The sequence below is a fragment of the Lactuca saligna genome, chromosome 9 (assembly GCF_052625555.1).
Source record: "Lactuca saligna cultivar CGN05327 chromosome 9, ASM5262555v1, whole genome shotgun sequence".
In the NCBI taxonomy this organism is placed as follows: domain Eukaryota; kingdom Viridiplantae; phylum Streptophyta; class Magnoliopsida; order Asterales; family Asteraceae; genus Lactuca; species Lactuca saligna.
In genome coordinates, this window is record NC_136425.1 from 27484454 (window position 1) to 27490653 (window position 6200).

Below are 6200 nucleotides of genomic sequence, written 5' to 3' on the forward strand. Positions count from 1 at the left end.
TTCATTTCACTCTTCAAAAATCAAGATTGAGCAAATGGTCACATTTTCATTTTCTTTTATTTTTTCTAAATATATTTAATAAAAATTAAAAACTATAAATATATTATACTATCTTTTTGTAGAGAATTAAAAGCCTTAAATTTTAATATATATATATATATATATATATATATATATATATATATATATATATATATAGTTTTTAGCAAATATAATTTAATAAAATTTCATTTAAATTGCTCCCGCAAATCAAGAAAGGAGAGGAGCAAGGAAGAAAATTTTCACCCCAAAATCTTTCACCTTAAACTACACCGAATGTGATGTTGCTTAATTCCGTACCTCCTAGTTATGACCATTTCATAATGTGTCGTTTGATAAGAATTAGCCATTGATACGGTCCTTAATTCTGTACCTCCTAGTTAAGACCATTTCATCTTGACTTATCATTTAATCAAAACGAAGACAACATTTAACCCAAGTCCACTACTTGTTGTAGACGGCTTAATCGAAAATGAAGAAAAATCATGTTCCTTTTGCGAAAAGTGTTCTTGTCCTAGCTATTGGTCATAACATAGGAAAGAAGAAGAAGGTCACCTCCCAACCTAATTGGAAGGGTAAGTCCCATGTTGGAGGGTCATGTAGTGGGTCGAAGGGGAAGACCAACTTTGATGTTCCAGCTACTAGTGATCCAAATGAGGCCACTTGCTTTCATTGTGGAGGAAAATGACATCGGAGAAGAAGCTGCCCTAAAGTACCTTCAAGTGTTGAAAGAGGGAAAGATCAAGCCATCTAACTCCTCAGCAAGTACATACACTATTCATATCAATAAGACACAACTTTCTCATTTTGGGGCCCTGATATGGCATCGGAGAAGAAGCTGTATAAAAAGCTTTGTATCTTGTATCTCTTAAAATTCAAGATATGACTAATATGATTTATAATAGATTATAAGATATATAGTTTATATCTATGAATTAACATTATATATATATATATATATATATATATATATATATATATATATATATTAGTTACTAAGATTTTTATAACTTATTATTTAGTTATTAACCTTTATAAATTTATAATTGTTTATATTTTATATTAAAAAGCAAAAACAAATTAACCAAATGCCATTTAACCTTCAATCATTTCTCTCATCTTCATATATGACTAATATACGACTAAAGTTATATTAACATATCTCTACAACTTGTGTATCTGCATCGACTTTTCAAGACAACACATCACGAAAGGTTAAATATAATATGTTATATATTTGTGTATTTTCTTTATGTGGTAATAGTTTAATAACTATTTTTTTCATTTAGTTTAATATTTATTTTTACGTGTGGAATTTTATTTAGATTAACCCGTTAACCAAACCGAATAAATCGTAATCGAATAAACCAAAATCGATGAAACTGAACCTTATTTGGTTGGTTATGGTTAGATTTAAAATATAAAAAAACCGATAAAATGAACCGATTTAACTGAAATTGAAAAACTGAACCGAAAAACACCCCTAATGAAAGGTGGAACCTGGTCATGGGAAATAAGCATTCTTCATCTATTACCAAGATTGGGACTTATGGACTTGTGCTCGATGGTGGTGTTAGGGTTGATTTGATTAATTGCTCTTATTCGTCATAAATGATTAGAAACATTATTTAATTTCATGCATTGTTTAGACAAGGTTTTTAATATTCATTTGATAATGATGATGGTTCTGTTGGATAAGGTGTCTAAGTCCATAACTATTTCTGGTATGTACTTGATCCGACCCGGCATGGTCCATTTGGGTTGCATGGCACCATGCAATTGGATAGACTAAATGAGAGAAATAACACTTGGAGATTATTAATATATTATAAGTTCTAATATATTAATAATATTATTTGATTAGTTTGATCAAGAATTAATTTAGAATTAATTAAGTGATCAAAAGATAACTAATTAAATATATGGGTTGATTATGTAAATCATCCATATCTTGTATAGTGGGCTAAAAGGCTCCATGGACTATCAAGTTGGGTTCCACCCATAGGATGCTCCATGGGAGTTACAAACCCATGGGTCATGGAAATGAAGAGTCATGACACATTAGGGTTTAACCCTAGATGTGTCAACACTATATAAGTAACATGTTCTCCACCTAAAATCGGCTACACTAAGAAACAAGAGGGCTTGGCCGATTTTGAGAAGTGTGTATATTCTCATAAGTTCTTCCAAGAGCATTTGGTGTTGTGTGAAGCATTTGAGGCATCACACTTGGGGTGCTAGGCTCACAAGGTTTCAAGGAACACAAACAACAACAAGGTAAGTTATTCTATCTATACTTTATGTTAAAATTGTTCCCCATGTATGCTAGATAGGAATATAACCTTGGAATTCAACTTTGCATTACAATTAGACAAACATAGATCCAAGGTTATTAGGGTTGCATGTACACTTAGGAAGTGTTAGAATGCTCAAAACCCATCAGTGGTATCAGAGCCAGGTTTGTTTGCTCTTATTTGTGCTTAAAAGTTGAAAACAGAATCGGAAATCTTGCTGTCTGCGAATGGACTCGTCGAGTCTATAGGGGGGACTCGTCGAGTTCATGAGTATCTTCAACCAACTCGGCGAGTCAGTTCATGCACTCGGCGAGTAGGGTCGACTGATTGCAGAATTTCGATTTAGTTGCTGGAAATGAATTAGAAACATTACCCTAAACTGTTTTGGTAATTGAAAACTTGTTTTTGGTGGTGTAATGTCTTTGCTAATTCATTTACAAACAACTAGTTATCAAAATTACAAAGTTTTAAATGTAATTTTTGATTGTGTTCATATTCATGTTCTTGTTCTTATGATGTTTTAGATGATCATAGGAATTATTTGTAACCTATTTGGTAGATTAATTCTTGATCATAATGTGTTTTAATGGAGTCCATAACTTATCCTTAAGTTATGGAAAACCAAGAGTCACACTTGAGTTAAAACCATTAAAACAAATACAAGAGTTAGAAAAATGAAGAGTCTTCATTTTATTACTCTATTAAACTCATAAGTTACAAGAAATGAAAAGTTTTGAAAGTTACAAAACTTGCCCTCAAGTTTTGGAACAAGTAAAGTTAAGTTAAAACTTTAAGTTCCAACCCCTAGAATTTTAAAAGTTAAAATTCAACCCTTATACTTATATTATGATGATTTAATAATTATATATATATATATATATATATATATATATATATATATATATATATATGTATGTATGTATAAGAATAAAGTCGTCTTACCGCTAGTACGCCTCATTCACGAAGCCGGTCTATAAGGTGGGTATAAGGTTGTTGCCTATAAAATGGTGACTTAATGGGTGTTTACTCTCACCCACCGCTTGCTTGACTGGTGGAGGGTCGTTAGCCGAACGGGTAAGACAAGGACTTATAAATTCTCATTCAAAGTATGATGAATATAATAAAGTAACTAAATGTTTTATTAAATTCCCACTCTTAGTTACTTTAGGAAAATGTGAATAAGGTGCTAATCCATGAAATTACACTTTACACTTTGTCTAAGTCGTTGGTGGAGCGTGTGTGGTTAACCGGCACACTAACTTGGACTTAACAAGGTAGGTAAAGGGTGACTTAAGGTTTATTATAGTATCGGTGGAGCGTGTGTGGTTTACCGGCACATCGATTGAGTGATAAACTTTAAGGGTACCAAGTGATTTGCATGGTTACTTCACACCTCGTTTTGTGATCCTCGGTATCCCAGTCACAAAACTTGGAGGGCACTCTCGAGATTGAAACATGCCTTTGAAAAGTTCATTGGATCTCAAAGAATCTAGGAATTTCTAAAACCAATAAAAACTAAATATCTAATATTTCGGTTTTCGTGGTGGAAATTGGTGAATCGTCATTCACCTACCTTTCAAATATGGTATAGCTTAGATTACGGCATACCTCTTCTAAGTTATATTATATTGTGATTGGATCCTAGCCTTAATATTACATTTGGGTGTTTTATTAAGGACTCCCTTAAATCTATACTAAACTTGTTCTTCTCTTTCAGATGTCTTCAAATAATGCTTCTGGCTCGAATCCTAATGGCTCCTTTACTCTTATGAGTTTGTGTGGGAAAGTCACCTTTGATGGATCCAACTTCAATAAATGGATCAAAAACATCAGGATGATTACCCGCTACGAGGACAAAGAATATGTCCTTGACAAGGAGCTTAAGGAAATTGATGAGTCCACTGCAACTCCCCAGGAGATCGCTGACTTTCATACTCATGAAAGAGATGCAACCAAGGTGGCTTGCATCATGTTGGCCACAATGACAGCTGAACTCCAAAAGTCTTATGAGGATTTCTACCCTTATGAAATGCACCAAGATTTGATGGAAAGATACCATCAAAGTGCACGTCAAGAGAGGTACGAAGTCATCTGCTCCATGATAACAACCATGATGAAGGACGGAGAGTCCGTCACGAGCCACATGCAGAAAATGCAAAGGTATGTGGATCGTTTGCTGAAGCTCAATGTGAACTTCCCTGAGGAGCTTGCAATAGATATCATTTTGCACTCCTTACCATCGTGCTATGATCAATTCCGCATGACATATCACATGAACAAGGAAGAGGTCACCCTCAGTAAACTTCAGGGACTTCTCAAGACCGCAGAAACAGGTCTTAAGGGGAAGTCGGTTGCTATCACTCCTACTCCAGACTCAACTCCGGTCTTGGCAATCGGGCAAAGTCGAGGGAGGAAGAGAAAGAGATCTTCGAAGGGTACCAAGGCTCGGACCCTTGATGGCTCTTCTTCAAGTGGAACCAAGAAAGGTTTCATTACTCCTTCTTCTGACCCAAAAGAGGCTGAATGCTTCTATTGCCATGAAAAAGCTCATTGGAAGCGGAACTGCCCAAAGTACCAGCAGGATGTGAAGGATGGGAAAGTCAAACCCAACCATGCAGGTATTTACACTATCATTTCTAGTAACTCACCCCATTCGAAATCTTGGGTCCTTGATACCGGTTGCGGTATTCATATTTGTTGTGACTTGCAGGGACTAGGAAGAAGTGAGAATGTGGAGCAAGGAAGAATAAACTTAATCATGGGGAATAGGAAAGTTACACCTATCACCAAGATTGGAGTTTATACTTTATCGCTAAGTAGTGGGTTAAATTTAGATTTGAATAAATGTTGTTATTCGCCAGAAATGGAAAGAAATATTATTTCCTTTCATGCATTGTACAAACAAGGTTTCACCTTTTCGTTTGATAATGAAGTTGGTTCGATTAATGCTTTCTTTAATAATGTACTTTATTTTAAAGCATTACCTTGTGATGGTGTGTATGAAGCTGTATCTGTTGTAGATAACTTAGGAAATAATGTTTTGTGTATTGATTCTACTAATAATAATAACTTGGATAAAGCATCATTATGGCATTGTCGTCTTGGACATATAAGCAAGAAACGCATAGGCCAACTCCAAAAGGATGGAGTCTTGGAGTCGTTTGACCTAAAGTCAAATGATAGTTGCGAATCATGCTTACTTGGAAAAATGACAAAGTCACCCTTCACAGGCTCGTGTGAAAGGGGTGAAGGTTTGTTGGACCTTATACACTCGGATGTGTGTGGACCATTCAAACATGCCACAAGGGATGCTAATCGTTATTATTTGACTTTTACTGATGATTACAGTAGATATGGATATGTCTACTTAATCAAGCATAAGTCAGAGACTTTCGAGAAGTTTAAGGAATTTAAACAGGAAGTCGAGAATCAACTGGGCAGGAACATTAAGATGCTTCGATCCGATCGGGGTGGTGAGTATCTTAGTTCAGAGTTCCTCGACTATCTAAGGGAATGTGGGATTGTCTCACAATTGACACCTCCCAGGACACCGCAATTGAATGGTGTGGCTGAGAGGCGTAATCGAACCTTGTTGGACATGGTTCGTTCCATGATGAGTCGAGCTTCGCTACCAATCTCATTCTGGGGGTATGCCTTAGAGACTGCCGCCCATATCCTTAATCTAGTCCCTACAAAGAAAGTTGCCAAAACTCCTCACGAGATGTGGACTGGTAAAGTACCTAAACTAGACCACATTAAGATTTGGGGTTGCGAGGCTTTTGTGAGACGCGAGACTCATGATAAGCTCGAACCCTGAAGCGAGAGGTGTATTTTCATCGGCTACCCACAACAATCCTTTGGTTACCT